Genomic DNA, 13,010 nt, shown 5'->3' on the forward strand with positions numbered 1-13,010 from the left:
AGGGAAAGGGCTTAAGGAGTAGACAGTAGGCTTGAGGAGTAGATTCCTGCAGATCAACACCTGGCTGCGCAGCTGATGTTGACCAGAGAGAGTTGGCTTTTACAACCACAGGATGTTTTTTGAGGATCAAGGACTGCTAAGAAGAGATGGAATCCACCAGATCAAGTGGGACAAAAGCATCTTTGCCAGTAGGCTGGCCAGCCTGCTAAGGAGAGCTTTAAACTAGGAATCATGGAGGAGGAAGATGACAGCTCACAGCCAAGTGAGGAGGTGGTGGACCAGATTGGCAAGTAAAGGGTGCAAGGTGACATGGACAGGAGAAACCTCATAATTGACAAAACAGGGCTGAAGGGGACCTACTTCAAGCATATACACACAAATAAGGAAGTGTCTACAAAACATCATTATGGGGCAAGCGCTTATACTTTTTCTGGGAAATCAGCATGACTGGGTGCCTATTTGAGGGACCTACATAATAGCACATGCAGTGTGGGCAATAATCAGGAGGAATTAGAGGTCTGCATGTGGTTTCAGGGCTATGATCTTATCAGGATCACAGAGATGTGGTAGGATAGCTCACACAACTGGAGGGCTGCAGTGGACAGATACAGGCTCTTCAGGAAGGACAGGCCAGCAAGGTGATGAGGGGGAGTTGCCTTTGATGTGAGTGAGCAGCTGGAGTACGTGGAGCTGCCTTGGGATGGGTAATGAGCCAATGGAGACTTTATGGGCAAGGATTAGAGGGCAAACTAACGTGAGTGATGCTGTTGTAGATATGTGCTACAGACCAGGAGGAAAAAGCAGATAAGGCCTTCTTCAGAAACTGGAAAAGGCCTCATGTTCACAGGCCCTGGTCCTCATGGAGGACTTAAGCATTATGATATCTGTTGGAAGGGCAACACAGCAGGGCACAAGCAATCCAGGAGGTTTCTGGAATGCATTGATGACAGCCTTCTGACACAGGTGATCAAGGAGCTGATGAGGAAAGGCACTCTGCTGGATCTCATACTTAAAAATGAGGAAGAACTGGTTGGGGACATGAAGGTTGGGGGCAGCCTTAGCTGCAGCGACCATGAGATGGTGGAACTCAGAATCCTGAGAGGAGAGAACAAAGCAAAAAGCAGGATCACAGCCCTGGACTTCAGTAGAGCAGACTTTGGCTTATTTAGGCTAAACCCATTGGAGACAGCCCTAGAAAGAAAAGGGATCCATGAGATTTGGTTGATTTTCATCTTTTCCAAGCTCAAGAACAGTCTGTGCCAGCATGTAAGACATCAGATAAAGGTGACAGGGAGCATGTAGGGATGAACAAGTTGCTCTGGAAAAAACTCAAACAGAAAAGGAAGTAAACAAGAGGTGGAAGCAGGGTCAGATCATTCAGGAAGAATACAGAGACACTGTCTGGGTATGCAGCGATGAGGTTAGGAAAGCCAGGGACGAGATTAGGAAAGCCAAAGCCCATCTGGAGCTGAATCTGGTGAGGAACATGAAGAGCAACAAGAAGGGCTCCTACAGGCATGTCAGCAGCAAAAGGAAGATTAGGGGAGATGTGGGTCAGCTGCTGAATGGGGCAGGGGATCGGGTGACAAAGGACATAAAAAAGGCTGCAGTACTCAGTGCCTTTTTGCCTCAGTCTCAACTGGTAGGCCTGGCCTTCAGGAATCCCAGGCTCCTGAGATCAGTGAGAAAGTCTGGAGCAAGGAAGACTTAACCTGCATAAAGGAGGATCAGGTTAGGAAACATTGAAAAAAACAGGATATACACAAGTCCATGGGACCTGATGGAATGCACCTGCAAGTGCTGAGGCAGCTGACTGATGTCATTACAATGCCACTCTTGATTATCTTTGAAAGATTATGGTGACCGGGAGAGGTTCCTGAGGTCTGGAAGAAAGCAAATGTCACTCCTATTTTTGAGAAGGGCAAGAAAGAGGATCTGGGGAACTATTGGCTTGTGAGTGTCCCCTGAGTCCCTGGGACACTGGTTGAGCAAATAATCCTGGAAACCACTTCCAAAGACATTAAGGACAAGAATGTGATTGGGAATAGTCATCATGGATTTACAAAGGGGGAATCATGCCTCACCAACTTGACAGCCTTCTGTGATTAGATGGCTGGCTCGGTGGATGAGGGAAACAGGGGATGTTGTGTATGTTGAATTTAGAAGGGCTTTCAATCAAGACTGTCTCCCATAACATCCTCCCAAATAAAATGATGAAGTGTAGGCTAGATAAGTGGGTGTTGAGGTGAACTGAAAACTGTCAGAAGTGCCAGGCTCAGAGGAAATCCAGCTGGAGACTAGTCCCTAGTGATGTACCCCGGGGGTCAATACTGGGTCCAATACTGTTTAACCTCTTCATTAATGACTGGGAAGATGGGACTGAGTGCACCCTTAGCAAGTCTGCCGATAAAACAAAACTGGAAGGGTTAGTTGATGCACCAGAGGGTTGTGGTGCCATTCAGAGAAATCCCAACAGACTGGAGAAATGGGCTGTTACTGTCGCGTGAAGGGAGGAAAAGGGGTAATCAACTTTGCCTGCCAGAGCCCTCCTCAAAAGGACTTTCACTGGATCAGTTTCGCAAAGTTGATCAAAATAAACAATTTATTAAAGCGACAGATCAACAGGTTCAGGATTGCCAGTGATAAATGCACTTACTGCAACAAATTCTACTTTTTCTGAGCTCAAACTGATAATTAAGTGCTTTCAACAATGGTATTTTTCCCAGAGTAACGTCCGATGTTGTCGGAGGCGCAAACCTTACCAAAAAGGTGTCCCTGTTTTGGGGAGGAGAGAGGTCCAGGCCTGTCGACCCGTCTGTAGGTTGGTGTTCTCATCCTGCAAATGGAGGTTCGTTTATGCACTGAATTTATGCTCTTGGTGAGGTGGGGCTGAGTCAAACACTGTGGCATGTTTGGTCCTTGTCGAGCTCAGCAGCGGGTGTCAATGGCTGCTGGCCTTTTTTTTCTTTTGCCCCTATCAACAACACCAGGCTGCAAGACTCCGACCTCACCCCAGGTGTCATTTTGGGTAGAGCAATGTCAAGTGGTGAGACCTCCGCCTCACCCTGGGCGTTGTCTCACCCCTCACCGGCATGGGCATCAGACCACAAATCACCCTTTGTATCCACTGTTTACCCCACGGCAGGGAGGATCACAGATAATCACAGACCATTATCCCACATGGGCCGACAGGAATCTCATGAAATTTAAAAAAGGGGAATGCAAAATCCTGCACCTGGGGAGGCTTAATCCCATGCACAGGTATACACTGACCAGCTGGAGAGAAACTGCAGAAAAAGGTCTGGGGTTGAACATGAGCCAGCAATATTCACTTGCGGCAAAGAAGGCCAACAGCATCCTTGGCTGCATTAGGAGGAGTGTTGCCAGCAGGTCTAGGGAGGTGGTTCTTTTCTCTGCTCAGCACAACACACCTTGAGTACTGTGTCCAGTTCTGGGCTTCCCAGTACAAGAAAAACATGGACATATTGGAGCAAGTCCAGCAAAGGGCCACACAGATGATAAAGGGATTGGAGCTTCTGGCATACAAGGACAGGCTGAGAGCTGGCATTGTTTAGCCTGGAGAAGAGAATGCTCAGGGGGATCTTATAAATGTGCATAAATACCTGACAGGAGAGTGTAAAGATAGAGCCAAACTCTTCTTGGCGGTGCCCAGTGACAGGGCAAGAGGCAAAGGGCACAGCTTGAAATCCAGGAAATTCCACACAGACATAAGGAAAAAAAGCCATTTTTACTGTGAGTGTGGTCAAACACTTCAACAGTGATGGAACTCTCAGGTTGCCCAGAGAGGTTGTGAAGTCTCCATCCTTGGAGATATTCAAAACTGGACATGGCCCTGAGCAACCTGCTCTAGCTGACCCTGTTTGAGCAGGGGGGCTGGACTAGACACTCTCCAGAGGTTCCTTCCAACCTCAAAGATTCTGTGATTATATGATTCTATGAAAATTCCTATGACAGTTTTTACTTTGGTCTCCTTTTGTATTTTATGGAATTCCATTACTTCTTGTGAAATGAAGCAGGATGGTCCCTAACAGGCCCACAGTGGTGATTCATTTACCTGCCAAGCAGGTGTATTCCAAATTCAGGAACATTAAAAACTAGACTACAAAGTAATAAGGGCTTATTCTATCTGACCTCTCTCAAGAACTCTAACATAGAACTGGATCATAAATATGCACAATATGGCAGATGTCAAGCCTCATGAATACATGTAAATATTCATTAATTTATGGAATTCACAGCTACCCACTGAGAGTGTTTACATTTGAACAAGAAAATCAAAGCATTCTGCCCACATGCTTAAAACATAACTCATAATTTGAGAAGTAATTATCACATAAGAAAAGCTTTATGGCTATTAAAATATTAATCCCTATGGGACAATTCAGTCTTCTCATTGTAATGAAATATTCTTTGAAGTAAAAATAGAAAAGATGTTGAGGAGAAAGATGCCTGAAGTTTGAAAGTAAGTTTCAGGTAATTGTAAAGGCTCTTAAAAATTCTCTTATAGTGTTAACCTAATTTCTACTTTAAAAGTTTTAAACTTCTCTTTTAAAAAACAATGAAATATCAGAGATTAGAGTCAAGAGGTTATAAGCAAAACAAAGTCTTAGTCGTTACCTGCCAAGCAGATAGATTTCTGATTGCTCAGCGTCTTCTGCTTTGGTGTGAGATGTATGCCACCATTGCAGGTCAACTCTAATCTGATTTCTAAAGCTATCTGGTGACAGAAATCCTCAGGGCCACTTTTCCCTAGAGATCTCCCTCATAGTTTTTTTGTTTTGTTTTGTTTTAAGTACAGTTTTGGATTATGCCTAATCTGGTATAATAGGTTATAACAGATTATACCTGGAAATTAAAACTAAGTTCCCAGGCATTGGAATTTAATCATCTGTTAAATTCTCTTAAATTCCTGGAACTGTCCCTTGCACAGTTTTTGCAAGTCGCTTAAAACTCTCCAGAATGTTACCTGAGCACGGTAGGGATTAGGAACCACCCCCAATAGCAAGTTTGCATATGACCACTTTTTTTCCAGTCATAAGAGAATTTAACAATAGGGGTGCATGTTATCCTTTATGTTTGATCTCAGTTCCAAAGAACAGCCCTGGTATGTTTAATTAGCTAATATAGGTGCATCTATAGTGACCTACTACTAAAGGAAGCTACCATCCAACTTCCACCTGAGAGTTCCTGCCCCCTCTCTTATGCCAGTAGTTATGCCCATCTGAGTCCTTGATGAGCTAGTTTAGGGACCTAAAATGTCAGAAGATTATGTGAATTTGCTTGGGGTTAATTTCCTTCTGAATTTCTTCCTGAACCAGCTAACCTCATGGTCACACAAAAGCTAATGTCCAAAGCCCAGAGAAAGTGGTGGAAGTGTTTGTGAGGAACTGCAGCAGGGGAAATGGGACTGCCCATTTTAACAGCAGCTACTTGGAAGACCGGCTCAGCTGCAGTGTCAAATTGCACTTCCAGCTTTTATTCTGTGCCCTTCATACCTGAAGAAAGTGAAACTATCCTCATCTTTGGCAGGCATGACCTACATCTTTTCAAGTTTTCCCCTTTCTTTGGGTTTTGGTGTAGATAGGAAAAATGCTTTAATCAGTCTATATGGACCCTGTCCATATAAGTGTCCTGTAAGCCTTGGACAATTAAAAGTTTATTCTTCTCTTGCCTATTCTGGCAGTTGGTTCCTGTTCCTTCATGTAAATTGGGAAATTCACATTAAATATTACATAAGACATAGTTAACCTGACATTCTATAGTTCATGGTGTGCAAGCCTTCTCTAGAAGCTAACAGGAAATACAGATTACAGATTCATCAATAATAAAGTATCTTCCTCTGTCTGCTGTAAATTTTAGGGGATCCTCTGTTACAGCAATTCATTTAATATAGCTACTGCAAACTACGAGTGTTCAGGCTTTCAAAGGACAGGCCCCTGGGCCAATGTATACGTGTTTAGCTATAGGGTCATAGTCTAAGCCTGTCGATGCTTCGTAGTGAGTTTCTGCAGGTGGGTAACATGTCAAGGACACTCAGACGTGTACCTCTGCTGCTGCATCAATATTAATAAATAGTACCTCTTAGCTGTAACCTAACTAACTGTAACTGCAACCTAATATTTTGCATCAAGTTTACTTTAGATTTTACTTACAGTTCTGCGTATAAAGAAATCTGTATCTTGATCAGAAATATTCCAAAGAAACAGAAGAGGTAATAATGTATGTAGTACTGAATAATGTCCTCCAGAGATAAGAGCCAACAGATGAGAATCTAAAGCAAAGTAATTTTCCTTAAACTTAGCCTGCTACATAAAGCAATCCTCCAGTAACAAACTTATGTGTTTTTCAGAATGGGAAGAGAAAATCTACTAGATCACATTGTCTTAAGGAGAAGCTGTCCAGTCCTATTTAATCTCTTGTTCCTCAAAAGGTTTTGAAAATATACCCATTCTTCCTAAGTCTTAGATATGCTTGGAGAGGCAAACAGTTTATCTGTTCTTCCATCCTGAAGCAATGAAACTCACGACCACAAAGGAATCTATTTTTGTTGCTGTGTGAGTGGCATGTTAAAAGGATTTTGGAGTGGAATATGCCAGAGCACATCATACTTTTGGGAAGTGATATATGTCAGCTGCAGAATACAGTTAAGGGTTTAGTGGCAGCAACAGAACCAAATCTAATGCTGCAGGACAGAGAAGGGACACAGACTTATACCTGTAGGCAACATAATGTAGAAGACTATTTTAGATTAGTCTTAGAAAAGGACCCATTTATCAGAAGCCTTTAACATAAGGAAATTCTTGGAATGTTCAAGCCAAAGAATAACTTAAATGTAAGTGAGATATGTTTGAGCTGGGATCTGAAAACTATTCCTACACTGAAAAATTAACTGACATATTTTCCTTTTCTCTGAAACTTTTTTTATGTGTTGTTATATGTTGCTATGCTGTTCTAAATGTGGCCCACTACTAATGGCTACCAGCACAGTAAGCAGAGTTAATGTTCACCTGACATACATACATATGTCTCTGGTCTCTGTCTCATCTTGTAAGTGGAGTTCTTCTTACTACATATTAGCTGCTTTCACATAGCATAGTGGTTCTGGCTCTGATTATTTCAAAGAGTTGGCACACTTTTTGATGCTGGTCTTATTTTTATAATATCTGGACTGGAATATATGAGTACAGGTTATTTCTCCTAAATGTTTAAATGACTTCCTGATTTTACTATCAAAATCAAACATAATAATCAGAAATGCATCACTTAATTTCACTATTTTCAGAAAATTTCCAAATTGCTTAAAATACATTTGTGTGTATTTTTTAGACAGACTTAGAATGTAGTATAAAACTAGAAACTAAAATAAAGTGCCACATATATAAAAATGTTCTAGGGTCCTTTTATTTTACATAGTATTTTTAATCTTTTATATAGCTATATGTATATGTAGAAGATATTTTTTTCTATGTCAATGGTAATAACTTCTTAATACGTAGAATTTGAATTTGTTAGTGGATCTTTCTGAAGTCCTGGTAATAATAACAGAAACGACCACAGAATGTAAAGTAGTAAAACCTATATTTGCTTCTACTGTTCGGCTCCAGCTCAAGGCCAAGAAAATTTCTTTTATTCAGATCATTAGAGTTATATGGTAAATCTGGTATCCTGTGGACCATGCATTTAATAATAAGTATTTGACCTCCAAGGATGAAAGATAACCTTGCCATCTTTAGACAGAGATTAACCTACTGAAAATACAATAAAGAAAGACAGAACAAACCTCTTAGTCTCCTATGCAGTTTCTGGAATACTCGTTCTTTATCTTAGCAAACAGTACTTGATGGTCATAGTAGAAATATCTACAGTGACATACAGATAGAATTATTTTATTTAAGAAACAGTATCTGGCAATACCAGTATAGATGTAGATCAACTGCTATTTTCACTTAGAACCTAGATTTCCTGTGATTTATAATAGTATTACATTCTTGTAACTTTACAGATTTCTTACAGAAGTTCTCAGATCAAAACAAAATTGCTTTTTCTAACTTTGTTTTAAATCAGCTGGATGATTTCACATATTCCTACCTGAGAAAGATAGAAAAGGCAAAGTCTGAAAGAAAGAGTCCTTTTAAAGGCATAATCTGATCAAACATTAAGCTTAAAAAAGATCTTTTTGATGTTTATCTGAGTCTGATAACATACAGATCCATTTTGCTCATATTATTAAGTATACAGTGCAATTGTAAGGAATATGCAATTATTTACTATGTTGATAAACTTCTATTTTTAAAAATGGTATTTATAATGTTATTTGTATTTTGGAACAAACCCTTGTCTGCTATCACCTGTTAGAACATGACTTAAGCCCCAAAGTTATTTTCATTTGTACTAAATTGACATTTTGGAGCAAATTGTTTAATATGTATTATAAAGATCTTTAAAAAAGGCATCTTCCCAAACAGTTGTATTTACAGAATTGGTGACTCAAAATAATACTGTCTCATTTAACTAACTTTACCAGGTAGTTCAAACATAGTGAACCACTGAAGAAAAGAATCCTTTGAGATAAAGGAGCCACACAGAATCACAGAATCATACAAAAAGTTTGTATGGAAGGGACTTAATCCAAACTCTCTCCACCTCCCTCCCTTCTCCCCCATTCAAAGCATGGTAGCTTTGAAGTTAGATCAGATTTTCAAGTTAGGTGAGTTTGCTTAGGGTTATATTCAGTCAGATTTTGAATTTCTGGAAGGATGGTGACTCCACAGTTTCTCTGGGCAACCTGTTTCAGTGTTTAAACACGCCTAATGTGAATGTTTTTCTAATATCTAACTGGAATTTTCTTTGATGCAACTTGTGTCCATTACCTCTCATTCTTTTGCCATGCACATCTGAGAACTCTGGTTCCATCTTCTTTCTGTCCTCCCATTAGGTATTTGAAGACAACAGTAAGATCCTCCCTTAGCTTTTTTTTTTTCTTTTCAAAACTGAGCAAAGAGAGTTTTCTCATCCTTTCTTTGTATGTTATATACTTCAAGCCTCTAATCATCTTTGTGGCCCTCTGCTGAGATTGCTCTATTTTGTCAATATCTTTCTTGTACTGGGGAACCAAAAACTGGACAGAATACTCTAAATTTGATCTCACAAGTGCCAAATAAAGGGAATCTGCTGTCTACATTCTTAGTAATACAGGCCAGTATGCAATAGCCTTCCTTGGTGGAAGGACAGACTGCAGGTTCATGTTCATCTTGGTGTACACAGAGACCCTCCAGCTCCTTTTCTGCAAAGCTGCTTTCCAGCCATTTGGTCCTCAGCTGTGCTGTTGTATGGACTTCTTCATGCATTTGCCTTTGTTGAACTTTGTGAGGCTTCTTTCAGCCCATTTCTCCAGCTTGTAAAGTCCTGCTGAGTAGTAGCCTTGTTCTCTACTCCCCCCAGTTTGATATTAACCATGAAACTTGCTAAAGGTGCATTCCACCCATCTTTCAGAGTGTTAATGAAGATGTTAACTGGTATTGGCCCCAGTATTGACCCTGGAGGAACACTGTTAGTAACTGGTAGCCAGCTGGACTTCATGCAGCTAATCACAGTGGCAGTCAAGACACTTTTCCACCCATCCCAGCTGGTCCAAATGTCTCCTCTGCCAGAACTTGTTCCTCCTCATCTAATGCCACGGCGCTATACCTGCTCTGTAAGTGCACATCTAGAACTGGAGAAAGAACAACCTTTCTGTTGCCAGAAGTCACAGGTTTCTATCATCTCCCATCTTGGGAGTCTCCTTCTTCCACTTGTTTAGTGTTGCCTCTAGCTGTCTCTCCTTCTGTGTGACATGAGGCCCCATCTTAGGGAGAAGCATCAGGCACTGCCCACAGTGCCTGGGCAGCTGTCTCTGATGCACTGGGGCAGTTGTTGCTTCAGCCAGGCCAGGGACTGCTGTTGTGACACATAACCACCATAGCTGTGCCATCTCAAGTCAGTCCCCTGAAGCCTCAGGTAGCACCTCTTCACTGCCCTCTTCCACACCAACCATTAAGTGCTAGTCCCTTCTGGGCAGCCCTGTTTGCAGAGCTCCACTGTATCTGATTTGTTTTGAGAACTACTTTGAAATTCTAAGTCAGATACTTTACTTTGGGCCTGCATATGTATTAAATTCTCGCAGTTCCCTGAGAAACCACATATGCACTACTGTCATCTCATTCACCTCAGCATTAGCAGTTCAAACAAGAAAAATAGATGTTAACTAAAATAAGAATTTTACCTGAAATGAAATATGAGCACTGTACAGGACAGTGAACATGTCAGCTGTTGATGGATTTCATCAGCTGTGGAGTCTGTTCATACTGCCTTTGTGTACCGAGGAGAAACACAGACCGTATGAGAGACTCTCTAAAGTAACAAAATCACAAGTTGCAAATGCAGGAACAGAATTCTGCAAAGTAACACCTGAGAAAACTAGATGCATAAAGTGATGAGAAGTTGAATGTCTCCATTTTAATCCCTTGAAAGTAACTTGGCATTATATTGCAGAAGTTTATTACTCCAAAAAGTGCAAAGACTTCACATCTATAGAAAAATCTGGCAAAATTAATTTGTTTGTTTCTTGTTTTCGGTGTGGACAGAAAAAAACACTCTGCCTATGGCACTTTTGTCAAGCAGAATAATACAGTTGCTCTGTAACACGGTTGGGAAAACTTGGCAGGTATGAGAAGATGAAAGGGCCTCAGAAGAATAAATAACATTTGCTAAATATTGGTAAAAGATACCTACTGGTGTGTCTCAGAGGTTTTTTGTTTGTTTGTTACTAAATACAGCAAATTAGTCAGCCTTGACTCCACATTAAAATGCTTATGTCCTTCCCTCTGTGAGTTTACCCTGATTAAGACCCTGTACTGAAACCTCCCTCCCCCAAACTTTAGTACTTACAGGAAAACAAAATGGAAACCTGCATACAAACACAGATCTGCACACACACATAACCACACAGCCACACAGAACTGAGTTATAAAAACATCTCTATCTATGGGGTACATGTACTTGCATATATTTGAAATTATATTATTGCAAAATATATACTTTGCAAATAATTTATTATATCAAGCAACAGAGGATTTCAAGGATCAAGGATTTATATGAAAAAAAACCTGAAAACGGAGAATTTAAAAGCAGTGCGGAACAGCAGACAGAAGCCTGAAAAAACAATGGTAAATTTCAAATATGTTCTTCAAATATGTCAGAGTAGGCTATTATTGCAATTGAGATTTACACAAAAACAAACACAAAGATAAAGATAATTTTAGAGTTGTTCCTCAGACTATTGGCAATCTCTATTAATAATTTACTTATCATTGCTTAGTTGGCTGCATTATCCTTTGAAAATTTGTGATGCTCATATCTTCCACAGACAAGAACAAAGACTTCATTTTCTCAAATCTTTAAATGGGATAAGATGAAAATATATCTGCATCACACGTACACAAAAAAAAGAAAGGTTAATATTGGTTATTAGAATTTTTATGCATAAAAGGTGAGAATATCCCAGATAAATCTAATTATCACAGTAATGCATGTTATGAATAACAACATAAAGTATCAGGCAGCAAGATCTATTTTGCCTTATGGATATGATTACAGCAGTGAATCTGAAACATGGAAGATATTATTACATGTTAGGAACTCTTGGAAAATCTTGCAAAATAATTTCCTTCTCATCTCTCACTATTAATTCTTGTTCTGTTTCAGTATTTCTCAAGAGAAACATTCCCAATTTTATGGCATTAGCTTTTGAAGTAGGGTAATGAATGTTGAGGTTTGGCGCATTTTTTAAGACACAGAGTAAAGATTGGCCCAGGCTGTGAGATCACAACCAAAATCATAAAAATAATAATAATAATAATAATATTTTCTTAAACTTTGAAAGTGTTTGGAAACATCATTTGATTCATTCTATTCCTTACACTTTTTTTTTTCTCCACTACAATCAATTACAACCTTTTAGATCCTTCATTTTTGTTTCAGGAACTTTGATAAACATCACATCAACATCTAGCATTCTATGAGAGCATGGAATTAATCATTTACATCAAATTTACATCATTTACAGTATTTACATCAAAATATTCACTATATAGTATTTCAGTAAGTTCACATTACATGGAAAAACAAACAAAACTCCTAAATACTTTAAAAAAATCCTTAATACAGGAATGGGGTTTATCACACCCATTACCTTCATCTGGTGATATGTAGACAACACTCTGGCATTCTGAAAAAAGAAAGACATTAAAAACATACAAATTTCATATCACAAACAGCAAAAGAAATGTTATTTAGTTATGGAGCTTCGTTTTTTTCATGCAGCACAATTCTTTATCTTAAAATATGCAACTGATATCAATACAGAATTATTGACATTTTCAAACCTTCTTCAGATTCTAGATCCTTCAGCTCCAACTTATTGTGATGCATATGGGACTCCTCTAGAACCAAACAAACTGCCAGTCTCTGAATGCTTTTCAGTAGAAAGACATGAAAGTAAAGTTCTCGTCTTATTACATTAAAAATGCCTGCTACACAACACTAGATTATTATTTATACCAGTGCTTGATAACCTACACTTTTTTGTATTTTTTTTCTTTTAAAAGATAAATTTCTTATTTTCAAAAGATGAAAGTATTCCAGTGCACCACTGGTATACATGATCTCTTTATCATCACATCACCTATTTTTATGTGATAGAGGAATAGGCTAAATAGTTTGTGAACCATATGAAGAAGTTTTGTCCATTTGCCAATACATTATTCTTTGCATCTGTGTGCCTATTTTTTTTTTAACCTTCATTCACACTGAAATTGTCACCCGATGAGGGGACTCCAAGTTGGATGAGTATGTCTTTAAGCTATAAGGAGGAAGAACGCATCGGTATCAAAAGCAGTCAGAGAAAGAGATTCAAATTAGAAGTGCATTTTGTTGAAGTCAGATAAGAAGTG

Source organism: Apteryx mantelli, chromosome 2 (genome assembly GCF_036417845.1).
Source record: "Apteryx mantelli isolate bAptMan1 chromosome 2, bAptMan1.hap1, whole genome shotgun sequence".
In the NCBI taxonomy this organism is placed as follows: domain Eukaryota; kingdom Metazoa; phylum Chordata; class Aves; order Apterygiformes; family Apterygidae; genus Apteryx; species Apteryx mantelli.